This window comes from Rousettus aegyptiacus, unplaced genomic scaffold, assembly GCF_014176215.1.
Source record: "Rousettus aegyptiacus isolate mRouAeg1 unplaced genomic scaffold, mRouAeg1.p scaffold_m13_p_13, whole genome shotgun sequence".
In the NCBI taxonomy this organism is placed as follows: domain Eukaryota; kingdom Metazoa; phylum Chordata; class Mammalia; order Chiroptera; family Pteropodidae; genus Rousettus; species Rousettus aegyptiacus.
The window spans coordinates 15,118,464-15,133,579 of record NW_023416288.1 but is presented as its reverse complement, the minus strand read 5'-3'; positions in this window follow the sequence as shown (position 1 = coordinate 15,133,579).

The window sequence follows — 15,116 nt, the reverse complement described above, 5'->3', positions numbered from 1 at the left end:
GATTGATAAATTTGATCTTTGATTTATAGTATCATACATATGATATCATAAATATGTATGTTAGTAAATACATAAATATACATGTATAAGTAGAGAGTGCTTTTAACAATCATGATGTCATCTGACTTTTTTTCCTTTTCTTTTTCTTCTTTCTATTTATGGAGGTTTTGGATATTTTGGAACGTTTGTATTTTTGTTCTAGTACTTTTTTGCTAGTGTTTAGTTTTATATCAATAGCTTTAAACAATGTAAGTAGTGCCCTCTATTTATCCTGTATCTATGATAAAAATAAATTTAGACTAGAAACTTTTTCTTCCTCTTTTCTTTTCTCTCTCCTAATTTTAGTCAATGATACTGACTTATTTAGTGTTGATATTTCTACTTCAAACATGCAAAAGCTTAGCTTTGTCAGTTTAAATAATAGGTTTTTCCAAACCATAGTTTATGAGACAACCAAGAAATTTATTTTTATTCCTTTTTTCCTCATTTTACTTATTTTATTTTGACCTATTTTTTTATAAACTTTAAAATGATTAGCTTTTGAAATACAAAGAACTGTACATAGTTAATGTATATAACTTAGTGAATTTGGAGATTAGTATAAAGCCATGAAATCATCATCACAATCTATGCTATAAACCTATCTTTACAATTTTCTTCCTGCTCTCTTATTTGTTGTTGTTGTTATTATTTTGTGAAAAGAATACTTAGCATATGAGATAAATTCTTGGGAAATTTTTAAGTAGACAATATAATATTGTTAACTATAGGCTCTATGGCAAACATATTCCTAGGACTTTCTTATTTTGCATAACTAAAATATTTTACCCTTGACTACATATGCTAGTTTTTCACTCCTCCCAGCCCCTGACAAACACCATTTTACTTTCTGCTTCTATGAATTGGGATATTTTAAACTCATCATACAAGTAGTGTCATACAGTATTTGTCCTGTGTTCAGCTTATTTCACCTAGCATAATGTTCTCCACATTCATTCATATTGTTATAAGTGGCAGGATTCCCTTCTTTTTTACAACTGCATAGTATTTCATTATGTGTATACATACCACCTTGTCTTTATTCATTTGTCAATGGATATTTAGGTTGCTTTCATGTCTTGACTATTGTTATTAATGCTGCAATCAATAATCAATTTCACTCAGCATAATATACCCTATGTCCATCTATATTGTTGCAAATGTTAGGACTTCATTTTTTTAATAGCTTAGTAATATTCCATCATATAAATGTACCGCTTCTTCTTTATCCAATTGTCTATTGATGGGCACTTAGTTGCTTCCATATCTTGGCTATTGTGAATAGCGCTGTTGTGAATACAGGGTGAATAGATCTTTATGAACTAGTGTTTTAGGTTTTAGGGGATAAATACCCAGAAGTACAATTGCTGGATCAAAAGGTAGTTCTATTTTTAATTTTTTGAGTAAGAGTAACCTCCAAACGGGTTTTCAGAGTGTCTGTATCAATTTTCAATCCCACCAACAGTGTATGAGGGTTCCCTTTTCTTCACATCCTTGCCAACATTTGTTGTTTTTTGATTTATTGAGGATAGCCATTCTGACAGGTGTGAAGTTATATCTCATTGTGGTTGTAATTTGCATTTCTCTGATGATTAGTGACCTCGAGTATCTTTACATATGTCCATTGGCCATCTGCATGTCCTCTTTGGAGAAATACCTATTCAGGTCTTCTGCCCATTTTCAAATTCGATTTTTTTTTCATTGTTGAATTATGTAAATTCTTTATAAATTTTGGATATTAACCCCTCATCAGATATATTGCAGACAAATATCTTCTCCCATTCAGTAGGTTGTCTTTTCATTTTGTTGATGGTTTCCTTTGCTGTACAAAGAGAACGTTTTGTAGTCTTCTTTATTTTTTCTTTTGTTTCGCTTGTCCGAGGAGATATATCAGGAAAAAAAAATACTTATAGCAATATCAGAGTGTTTACTGTCTATGTGTCTTCTAGAAGCTTTATGGTTTTAAGTCTTACATTTAAGTTTTTAATCCATTTTGAGTTTATTCTTGTCTATGGCTTAAGAAAGCAGTCCAGTTTCATTTATTTTGCATGTATCTGTCCAATTTTCTTAACATCATTTGTTCAAGAGACTGTCTTTATTCCATTGTATATTCTTGCCTCCTTTGTCATAGATTAAATGATCATGTAGGTATAGATTTCTTTCTGGGCTCTCTGTTCTATTCCATTGATCTATGTATCTGTTTTTATGCCAGTACCATACTGTTTTGATTGCTATAGCTTTGTAGTATAGTTTGATATCAGGTAGTGTGATACCTCCAACTTTGATCCTCTTTCTCAAGATTGCTGTGGCTATTTGGGATCTTTTATGGTTCCATATAAATTTTTGGACTATTCGTTCTAGTTCTATGAAAAATGCCATTGGTATTTTGAAAGAGATTGAATCTATAGATTGCCCTGGGTAGTATGGCCATTTTTATGATGTTGATTCTTCCTACTCGTGAGCATTGTATATGCTTTCATTTTTTTGTATCTTCTTCAATTTCTTTTTTCAATGACTTGTAATTTTCTGAGTACAGATTTTTTCTGCCTCCTTAGTTAATTCGATTCCTAGGTATTTGATTGTTTTTAGTACAACTGTAAATGTGATTGTTTTTAATTTCCCTTTCCAAATGTTCATCATTGGTATATAAAAATGCAACCAACTTCTGAATATAAATTTTCTATCCTGCTATTTCACCGATTCATTTATAAATTCTAACAATTTTTTTTTTGGTGAAATCCTTAGGGTTCTTTACATATGGCATCATGCCATTTGTGAATAATGACGGTTTTACTTCTCCATTTCCAATTTGGAAGTCTTTTATTTCTGTTTATTGTCTGATTGTTGTAGCTAGGACTTCCAATACTATGTAGAATAGAAGTGGTGAAAATGAATATCCTTGTCTTGTTTCTGATCTTAAGGAAAAAACTTTTAGATTTTCCCCTTTGAGTTTAATGTTAGCTGTAGGTTTGTCATATGTGACCTTTATTATGTTGAGCTATGTTCCTACTATTCCCACTTTGCTAAGAGTTTTTATCATAAATGAATACTAAATTTTGTTGAATGCTTTTTCTGCATCTATTGACATCATCATATGATTTTTATCTTTCAATTTGTTAATTAATTGATTGATTTGTAGATATTAAATCAAACTTGCATCCAAGAATAAATCCGACTTGATCATGGTGTATAATATTTGTAATGTACTGCTGAAATCTGTTTGATAATATTTTGTTGAACTTTTTGCATTCATGCTAATCAGGGATATTGGACTATAGTTTTCTTTTTCTGTACTGTCTTTGATTCTGAATCAGGGCAATGGTGGCTTCATAAAAAGGGGAAGCCTTCCTTCCTCTTGTATTTTTTGAAATAGTTTGAGAAGACTAGGTGTTAATTTTTCTTTGAATATTTGATAAAATTCATCTATGAAGACCTCTGGTCTGGGACTTCTGTTTTTTGAAAGTTTTTTTGATTAATTCTTTTCCCAGTTTATTAAGGTTAATTTTTTCAGGTGTAGTATTCTTGGCAGTTTTTTCTTTTAGCACTTTTTAAACTTTTAAATTTTTTAAATTATTTTTTATTGTTTATTGATGTAACATTGGTTAATAAAACTATATAATTTTCAGGTGTACATTATAATTTGACATCTGTATATACTATAGTGTTTTCATCACCCCAAGTCCAGTTTCCTTCAGCTACCATATGTTTGATCCCCTTTACCCACTTTACCCTCCCCTTACCACCCTACATTTGACCCCTTTAATCCCATCTACCTCCCCACTCCTCCCCACCCACTAGTAACCACTATTCTGTAGTCCTCTAGTAACCACTAGTCTCTTGTCCATGTCCATAAGTCTTTGTTTGTTTGTCCTACTCATTTGTTGCTTTTAGGTTTATATCCCACATATAAGTGATATGTGATTTTCAACTTTTTCTGTCTGGCTTATTTTGCTTAGCATAATTCTCTTGAGGTCCATCCATGTTGTCACAAATGACAGTATTTCATCTCTTCTTATGGCTGAGTAATATTCCATTGTATATATGTGCCACAGCTTCTTTAGCCAATAATCTATCATCTTTGGTGGCTTCCATGTTCTGGCCACTGAGAATAATGCTATGAACAAATTCCTTTTTGGATATGAGTTTTCAAGTCTTTGGGGTAAATGCCCAGTAGAGGGATTGCTGGATCATATGGTAGATCAATTCTTAGTTTTCTGAGGAACCTCCATATCGTTTTCCATAGTGGCTGTACCAATTTGCAGTCCCACCAGCAGTGTATGATGGTTCCTTTTCCTCTGCATCCTCTCCAATATTTTTTATTACTTGTCCTATTGATTATAGTTATTCAAACAGGAGTGAGATGGTATCTCATTGTAGTTTTGATTGCATTTCCCAAATAGCTAGTGATGTTGAGCATCTTTTCATATATATATTTTTTGCCATTTGTATGTACTCTAGGAAGAAGTGTCTGTTCAGGTCCTCTGCCCATTTTTTTTTTTTTTTTTGATTGGATCATTTTGTTGTTGTTGTTGTTGTTGTTGTTGTTGTTGTTGTTGAGTCATTATGAGTTCTTTGTATATTTTGGATATTAGGCCCTTATCGGAGGCATTGCTTGCAAATATATTTTCCCATTCAGATGATTGTCGCTTCACCTTGTTGATGATTTCTTTTGCTAAGCAGAAGCTTTTTAGTTTGATGTAGTCCCATTTGTTTATTTTTGCTTTTGCTTTCCTTGCCTTCGAGGTCAAATTTATAAAATCCTCTTTAAGTCCAAGGTCCTTACGTTTAGTTCCTATATGTTCTTCAATGCATTTTATTATTTGAGGTCTTATATTCAAGTCTGTAATCCATTTTGAGTTAATTTTGGTGTGTGGTGATAGACAACAGTCTAGTTTCATTCTTTTGCAGGTGGCTTTCCAGTTTTCCCAACACTATTTATTGAAGAAGTTTCCTTTCTCTACTGTATGTTTTTGGCTTTTTTTGTAGAAAATTATTTACCCATATAAATATGGGTTTACTCCTGGACTCTCAATTCTGTTCCACTGGTCCGTGTGTCTGTTTTGCTGCCAATACGATGCTGTTTTGATTACTGTCGCTTTGTATGATCTGAAGTTGAGCAGTGATGCTTCCAGCGTCATTCTTTTTTTTTTTTTTTTCAGGATGGCTTTGGCAATTTGGGATCTTTTGTGCTAACATACAAATCTGATGATTTTTTTTTCTATTTCTTTAAAAAATGCTGATGAGGTTTTGATGGAGATTGCATTATATCTGTATAATGCTTTAGATAATAATGTCATTTTAAATATGTTGATTCTTCCAATCCAAGAACATGGGATATCTTTCCATTTCTTTGTCTCTTCTTTGATTTTTTAAAAATAGGGTCTAGTAATTTTCATTATATAGGTCCTTCAAATGTTTTGTTAAATGTATTGTACTAGTCCATTTCTTCTAGGTTATTAAATTTGGTATTATATACTTTCTCATATCTTTAAAAATCTTATATGATCCTTTGTATTTCTGCAATGTCAGTCATAATTCTCCTCTTTTATCCCTGATTATGTTTATTTGTGTCCTTTCTCTTTTTTCTTTAGTGGTATAGCCAGGGGTTTGTCGATTTTATTAATCTTCTCAAAGAACCAACTCTTTGTTGTATTTCTTTTTTCTTTTTCTTTTTCAATTTCATTTATTCCTGCTCTAATTTTGATTGTTTCTCTTATTTTGCTGACTTTAGGCTTCATTTGTTCTTTCTTTTCTTGTTTTTTAAGATGAAGCCTTATGTTGTTTATTTGGGCTCATTCTTATTTTTGGAGATAGACCTGTAATGATATGAACTTTCCTCTTATGACCGCTTTTGTCATGTCCCAAACGTTTTGATACGTCGTACTATCATTATCATTCATTTCTGTGTATCTCTTGATCTCTCTTTTTATTTCTTGTCTGACTCAGTTATTCTTCAGTAGCATGTTGTTTAATCTCCGTGTATTTGTGGTTCTTCCTGCTTTCTTTTTGCAGTTGATCTCTAGTTTCAAAGCATTATGATCAGAGAATATGTTTGGTATTATTTCAACCCTCATATTTGTCGAGGCTATCTCTGTGTCTCAGTATGTGGTCAATTCCTGAGAATGTTCCATGTGCCCTAGAGAAGAATATATAAGCAATTGTTTTTGGATAGAAGGCTCTGTAAATGTCAATTATGTCCAGTTGGTCTAGTGTGTCATTTAAGGATGTTATTTCCTTATTGATTTTCTGTTTAAATGATCTGTCCATGATCCAACAGTGGGCTATTTAGGTCCCCACTATGATAGCGTTTAGTTCTGTTTCTTCCTTTAGTTCTTTTAGTAATTGTTCGATATATTTCTGGGCTCCCTAATTGGGAATGTAGATATTAATAAGTATTATGTCTTCTTGGTGCATGATTCCCTTTATTATTATGAAGTATCCCTCAGTATCTTTCTTTACTTTTTAATTTTGAAGGCTATTTCATCTGAGTACCACTACTCCTGCTTTTCTCAGAATGCATTTGCCTGAAATATCATTTTCCACCATTTTACTTTGAGTCTATATTTGGAGCTGAGATGTATCTCCTGGAGGCAGCATATGGTTGGGTTTTGTTTTTTGATCCAATCTGCAACTCTGTGCCTTTTTATTGGTGAGTCCAGTCCATTAACATTTAGAGTGATTATTGAAATATGAGGTCTTCTTATAGCCATTTTATCTTTTGCTTTCTGGTAGTTTGGTGTTTCTTTTGCTTCCTTGTATTTGAGTTTCTGTTTTTATTTTGGTTGGCTTTTTTGGGCTTTGCCTCTGATTCTTCTTGTTTTATGTTATATACTTCACACACACACATATATATATATTTATATATATAGTAGTCCATTTTCTTCTGAGTGTGTCTTAAATCCATTCTCTTTTGCGCATTTGGATCTTTGAATCTTTTCCTTTTTAGTTATTGTTATCTCAATTTGCCTCTATGTATGCTGAACATTCATTACTATCTTGCTGTAGCAATTCTCTTTATATTATTTAAGCTTATAACGGCCTGCTGTTAGTAAGGATTGCACTCCTCTGCTTCTTTTTGCCTGATTGTCATTTTACTCCTAATTTTGGGGTTTTTTTTTTTTTTGGTCATTTTCTTTTAGGCGAGCTGACCCCTTTCAGTATTTCCTGTAGTGCAGGCCCTGTAATGGAGAATTCTCTCAATTTTTGTATGTCTGGAAAAGTCTTAAGTTCTCCTTCATATCTAAAGGAGAGATTAGCTGGATATATTATTCTAGGCTGGTAGTTCCTTTCACTGAATAGTTTAAATATTTGATTCCATTCCTTTCTGGCCTGTAAGGTCTGCGCTGAGAAGTCCAAGGATAATCTAATGGGTTTACCTTTATAAGTTACCATTTTCTTCTACCTGGCTGCCCTGAGAATTCTATCTTTGTCATTGATTTTGATAACTTTAATACAATGTATTTTGGTGAAGGCCTTTTTGGGTTGAGATAATTGGGTGTTTTGTTGACTTATTGAATTTTAAGCTCCAGCTCATTCCTTAGATTTGGGAAATTCTCATTCATTATTTGTCTGAAAATGTTTTCTAACCCCTGCTCCTTTTCTTCGCCTTCGATAATGCCCATTATTCTTATGTTTCCTCTCCTAATGGTGTCAAGTAGTTCTTGTATTTAGCTTTTATTATTTTCATTTTTTTCTCTTCTTCCTTCTGATTTACTTCTAGATTTCTGTCTTCAATATCACTGATTCTTTCCTCCATTTGGTCGACTCTATTTCCTAAGCTTGCTATTTTATTTTTCATCTCTTGCAGTGTTTTTTTTTTTTTTCTCCAGAAGTTCTATTCTATTCTTTTTGAGGGGTTTGATCTCCTTGCTCTGCTCATCTAGTTGTTTTTTTAATTTTTGAAATGGCTGATAAGACTCATTTTGAACACACTGAGTTCTTTCAGAATTACCATACTAAAGTCTCTGTCATTAAGTTGCCTATTTCTATGTCTGTAAGCTTATTTTCTCTTTCTTTCTGAGATGCCTTATCACCTTGGTTGTTCATGGTGTTTAATGGACTATTCCTCTGCCTGGGCATTAATGGAAGTGTATTCTTCTGTTTTTCCAAAAAGAAGATTTATTACGTAATGATCTCTCTTTAGCCTATTGCAAAGTAGGCACTTTTCTTTTGGTTTCCAGTAGGTGGCCTCTAAGCCTCTTGTATCCCTGCTTTATACAAAGCCTAAATAATACCTTTTAATTTTCCTGTAAATATTTAATCATGCTTGCTACCCTCAGTTGCAGTCTCTGTCAATGTTAGCGACTGTCTTGGCAGCATTTGTTCAGATTTCCCTGGGCTCCGTGGTGTTCATTCTAGGAGGTTATGCGAGGAGAGGCCCTATGGGTTGGGGATAGAGGGCTGCAGCTCAACCCTAGTTTTGTAACCGGGGCCAGAAAAAATCAACTGTTTTTTCTCTGCTGTCCCGTCCCACTTCTCTGCTTTCTGTTCTGAAGACTGTGCCCTGCTGTTGGCTACATGGAACTCACAGCGCTTTAGGCAGGGCTGTTCAGGGTAGTTCCTGCACCTTCTCCCATTCCCCTTCTCCTGAAGGGAGCTCCAGTAGGTAGCTTCAGTCTCGACAGCATTTGCTCATATCCCTCTGGGGCTCTGCGTTGTTGTCTCAGAGGGTATGCGGGGAGAGGCCCTCTGGGTTGGAGCTGGGGGCTGTGACTCAGCCTCAGTTTTGCAACCACAGCCAGTAAAAGCAACTGTTGTTTTTCTGCTGTCCTGCTTCTCTGCCTTCTGTCCCGATGACTGGGCCCTGTCACCAGCCAGCTGTGTGGAGCTCACGGCTTTCCCAGGCAGGGCTGTTCAGGCAACTTGCCGCTCTTTCTCCCCTCCCCTTTCCACTACAGAGAGCTCCAGAGACTGTGAGAGGCAGCTTCTTTATTTCTCCCAGTCTACCACCCAACACCCAGGGTTCTGACCTGTGGTAGCTCTTACGCACAGATCCCAAGTCAGACTTGCTGGTATGCTGTTTGGGTGTTTTTTGTTGAGTTTTAGATGTTCAGCTTATTGTTATTTCAAGGGGAGAGAGCTGAGGATGTCTCTCACTCTTGCCATGTTTCCCAGAATCCCTCTTTTGGCACTTTGCATACATTATTTCACTCTTTTCCTGGCTTGCAAATATTTCTGCCGAGAAATCCACTAATATTCTAAAGGGAGTTTCTTTGTATGTGATGAGTCACTTTTTCTGATTTCAAAATTCTCTTTGTCTTTGAATTCTTACAATTTAATTTTATGTATTGCATTATAAATTTCATTAGAAACCAAATTCTGAGAAATATAGTACTTGACTGATTTTTTCTGGTTGTGGTCTTATCCCTGAACTCACAGTGAAGAAAAGAATATAGGAGTTTGGGGACTGTTTCCACTTCAGCATCATGAAGTGAATTTCCCATGAGAAACCAGGGTTATTTTCGGAGGAAGCTTGAGATAGACTTTCAACTATTATAGTTTTGTTTAAAAACTAAACTATTTGTATCAAATTTAGACAGTGTGGTTTGATAGAATAATTTATTTATTAAGGCTCTGGAACTCTTAGTGCTAATTCTTTTGTAGTTGTCAGTGAAGTTCAAGTTATGCCTTTATTTTAAAAAATCGAGGCTTTTTTTTTTTTAAATTAAGTTCAAAAAAGGTAGCTAATCTGACATTAATTTTGTGGAGGAAAAAAGATGATAAAGATTTAATTATACCCTTGGATTACTTCATGAGTGTAATTGCTCGTTGTTGGGTCCATTATTTTTAGAAATTAGCAGGGTTTTCATAAATGTTTGCTGAATGCACCTTTTACACATGTGCTTTATTGAATGATATTTGAATCTGTGTATTTGCGCTCTATTCCTGGTCAAATGATTAAAATTGTATGACTTTAAGTCAAGTTTTCTGGGTCTTTGTTTTATAATCTTTAAGATGGAAAGACTGTGCTAAAGCATTTATTATTCATTTAGCACATGTCTTGGTTACTTATTATCAACCTGGACCTGTATGCATTGGGCCTAAGCAATAAAAAACCAGAAAATATTTCCAGGTTATTAAAAATCATATTGTTTGCTGTACACTAACAAATAAGCTAGCAGATATAAAAAAATAAAATGTTGAGTGGTAATAAGTACTCTAAATGAGATGAATGTAAAGTCCAAGATGGCAAGGGCCTTGTGTATGTTCTCTATTTCTATATCCCTAGATCTAGAATAGTTTCAGATTATAGTAGTGCTCAATAAATATTTGTTGTCTAAATGAATATATATACAATTCAAATTATTTTCAAATAATCTATGCTTATTATCAAGGATGAGTTGAAAATATTCGGGGACTTCAGAACAAAGAAATTCGTAAAAACTCCCACTTCCTAAGTTTAAAAACAAAGAAACCAGTTGTGAAGTTTAAATTTTATTCATCAACTTAACTAAGCTTGGTTGTGTCCAGTTGTTTGGTCAAGCATTAGTCTAGCTTTTTTTGTAAAGGTATGTATAAATGTAATTCATACTACAATAAATCGACTTCATAAGTGAAGTTATTTTTGATAATATAGATAAGCCTTATCTAATCAGTTAAAATCTATAAGAATAAACACTGACACTTCCTGAGGAATAAGGAATTGTGCCTCAAGACTGTGGCACAGAAATACTGCCTGACTTTCCAGCTAGCCAGCCTGCCTACAAATTTGGGACTCGATTACAACATCGACTCTTGCCTGAGTCACGAGGCAGCTAACCTGTTATCCAGATTTGTCAGCCTACACAGTCCTGTGGCCCAGTTCATTAGAATCACTATATCTATCTCTGTTTCTCCCTCTGAATATATCCTGTTGGTTCTGTTTTTTCTAGAGAACCCTGACTGATAAGCCAATAAAATTATTTTAACAATATTTTAACTTTCTGTAATTGAATGTATTTTTAGTGTATAGAGGTTTCTTTTTTTTTTAATTCAAGTTTTCTTTAAATTCTGAGACTTGTGGGAATTAACAACAGAAGCATAGGAGATTCTGTGTTCCAAATATAAACCATCTTCAGGGCATATGAGAAGATGGTAGAGTTAAAAGGGTGAAAGAATTATGCTTTGCTAATATCTTCTTGGGGATGAAGACAGTGAGCAAGAACCTATATAAGCAGTGAGCAAGAACATATGCAATATAATATTTGAAATACATTATAGTTATTTTATTAAGAAACTAACTAAAATATGTTAACTATAATATATTTTAAAATTTATATTGCACATGTTCTTGCTCACATTCTCCCTATGTTTAATACTCAAATAGATGCCAGAATGTAATCATCAAAATGGCAGAACTTTAAGATGGATGTGGGAGAAAATTGGAATATAACCAAATCCTAAAATTATTCTTTCAACAGTTTTTCATAGGCAACACAGGGAATCTAAAAAATAGTAAAATATTCTAAAAGAGAAATGAAATTAAAATTTCTGACTCTAGACATTGAAAGAGACTTTGAAGGGTTGTCGAATGAGTTTCTTTCCCTCTGGCAGGCTGTGTGTTTTGAGCTACATTTTAAAGCCCTCTCACAGGGTACGAGAGTTCACAACTCTCCCGAGCTATCCATTTTAGTATTAAATAATTCCTACTATCGAGAATTCTTCCTTTTAAAAAACATAATTTTTCTTGTTCTGGTCCAAATTGAAATTGGAGAAAAGCTAATGATTATTCCCTGTGTGAGAACCCTTCATATGTTTATAGATTGTTATTAAATTGCCCACATCAACCTTTAAACTTCATGCTGAATAATATCTATTTTCATGACCTTCTTTAATAGATCTTTTTCTAAACCCTTCAATCACCATTTGTAGCTTTCCACTGAACCAGCTCTTTTTTTTTTTTTTTTCCTCTTTACTTACTTGTAGGTCATAGAACCAGAGAGGATATTTTTGGAAGAGTGGGAGTTTGATGAAAGGATTTTATCTTTGTACTTATGTATATGTGTACCTTTATACAATAGATATTTAAAATAACATGTTTTTGCAAATTAAATGATATTTTAATACTCCTAGCAAGTTTACCTTTTTAAAGTTGTGATCAATCTTTCTGAAAATAAATACTTTTGTAGGTAAAGGTATAAAGAGAGATAACTTTTTAAATTCAGATTTTTCTGTTTATATAGAACTTTCTTAAAGGCCATTTCTGTTATTATATTATCCTTGTCTTTTTGTTCCACAGCAATTCCGTAAACAATTTCTGCTTGTAAATTATTATGTTTTAGATCTGCTTTGGCACTTAAGAATGTGAAAAATAAATCATACTCAGTTCTTAAAGAATTTGTAATCTAGAGGGAGAGATAGAATGCACACAAATAATTAATTAAAACATATTTGGGAAGAATGTAAGTATTATAAATTGGGACCTCCCTCCAAAATGGAAAGATTACCTAGGAATATGGAAAGATTTAGAAGAGGTTGCATTTGAGAAGGAATTGTGAAGGTGGGTTAACTTTTGTACAGGTAGAAAGAAGGAAGGGTAATTAGCAGCGGAAAGAACTTTCTGAGAGATGAGATGGGACTGGGTAATAGTCACTGAATAATTAATTAAAAGAAAAAAGAGAAGGAAAAGCTGAAAAAGGAGTCTGGGAGATGAAATGATTATTGCCCTGATTCCATATTTAGGAATGTGGATTCAATGGTAAGAGATTTCTTTAAAGAAGATTGTAGTTAACAAAATTAGTTTTTGGCTACCCAGAATCTGATCACTATTTCTATTCAGGGGGAATGTCCTACTGTGAGGTATTAGTTGGTAATTAAAATTTGTCTTCCACTATGGAAACCAAAGAAGAGGCATACATTTCTTCTCTTCACTTGAAGCCATAGATACACGACCTTCACTCAGCCAATTAGAAACATCTATGACATTCTTAATTTGAAGGATTAACACAATGATGTGGTGACATACAGCGATCTTTCACGTTAACAATGTATCTAGCTGGAGTGGTGGTAAGTGTCCACTGGCAGTGGCACCAGCTGCTGTGTCCTCCTTTGACTTCTTTTTAAAGATTATTTTATTTTATTTTTAAAATAATTAAAAATATTTTCAATTACAGCTAGTATACAATGTTATATTAGTTCCAGGTGTACAATATAGTCATTAGACATTAATATAACTTATGAAGTCATTGCCTTGATAAATATAGTAGATTTCTGATACTATATATAGTTATTATAATATTATTGACTATATTCCTAATGCTATATTTTATATCCTCATGACTATTTTATAACTAATAAATTATACTTCTTAATCTAGTCCCCTTTTTCATATCACCCCAAGCCCCAACCACTTGGCAACCATCAAAATGTTCTCTGTATCTATGAGTTTGTTTCCGTTTCATTTGTTTATTTTATTCTTTAGTTCCCACATGTAAGTGAAAGCATATGGCATTTGTCTTTGTCTGACTCCACTCGACATAATACCCTCTCAGCCTATCCATGTTGTTGCATATGGCAAAATTTCATTCTATTTCATGGCTGAGTCATATTCCATTATATATATGTACCACCTCTTTACTTTATCCATCCATCCATTGGCGGAAACTGAGGTTGCCTCCATATCTTGGCTATTGCAAATAACGCTGCAATGAGAATATGGATTCACATGTCTCTCTGAAGTAGTATTTTGGCTTTCTTCACATAAATAACCAGAAGTGAGATTAATAGGTCCTTCTTTGTCTCTTGCTCTAGCCTTTGTTTTAAAGCCTATTTGTCTGGTATAAGTCTTGCTAACCCAGCTTTCCCCTCCCCCCCATGTTCATGAGAGCTCTTTTTCCATCCTTTTACTTTTAGTCTGTGTGTATTTCAATTTGAAATGAGGCTCAAATGTATGTAGGCAGCATATAAAAGGTCTTGTTGTTTTATCCCTTTAGCAACCCTATAATTTGGGATTAGAGAATTTAATCATTTACATTTGAAGTAATCGTTGATAAATATGTAGTTACATTTTAATATTCATCTTTTCCATCTTTTTCTTCTTTTAAAAAAATTCCCTTTAACATTTCTTATAATACTGGTTTGGTGGTAACAACTCCTTTAGCTTTTTCATGTCTGGGAAGGTCTGTTCTTTGATTCTAAATGATAGCTTTGTTGGGTAGAGTAATTTTGGCTGTAGGTCTTTGCTTTTCATCACTTTGAATATTTCATGCCAATCCCTTCTGGCCTGCAAAGTTTCTGTTGAGAAATCAGCTGACAGTCTTATGAGAGCTCTCTTGATTTTTTTTTTTTTCAGATTCTTTCTTTGTCTTTACACATTGGAATTTTAATTATGATGTATCTTGGTGTGGGCTTCTTTGGGTTTATTATATTTGGGACTCTCTGTACATCCTGGGCTTGTAAGTCTATTTCCTTTGCCAGGTTAGGGAAGTTTTCAGTCATTTCTTCAAATAAGTTATTGATCCCTTGCTTTCTCTCTTCTCCTTCTATTACCCCTATGATGTAAATGTTGTTACATTTAAAGCCGTTCTAGAGGCCCCTTAAACCTAATTTTTTCGTATTATTTTTTCTTATTGCTGTTCTGATTGGGTGTTTTTAGCTGTCTTCTCTTCCTAACTGCTGATTCTATTCTCTTCTTCATCTAATCCTCTAATGTATTCTTCATTTCAATTATTGTATTCTTTATTACTGATTGGCTCTTTTTTATGTTTTCTTTTTCCTTTTTTGTTTCCTATCTCTTTGTTGAAGTTCTCACTGGGATCATTGAGCATCCTTATAACCAGTGTTTTGAATTCTGCATCTGTTAGCTTGCTCATCTCTATTTTGTTCATTTTATTATTTTATTTTATTTTATTTTATTTTATTTTATTTTATTTTATTTTATTTTATTATTTTATTTTATTTTATTTTAATTTTATTTTTCCTGAAGCTTTGTTCTATGTTTCATTTGGGACATATTTTTTTTTGTCTCCTCATTTTGGCTGCCTCCCTGGGTTTGTTTCTATGTATTAAGTAGAGATACTATGTCTCCCAGTCTTGGTAGAGTGGCCTTATGTAGCGGTTGTCCTGTGGGGCCTAGTGGCACAGTCTCCCTGGTCACCTGA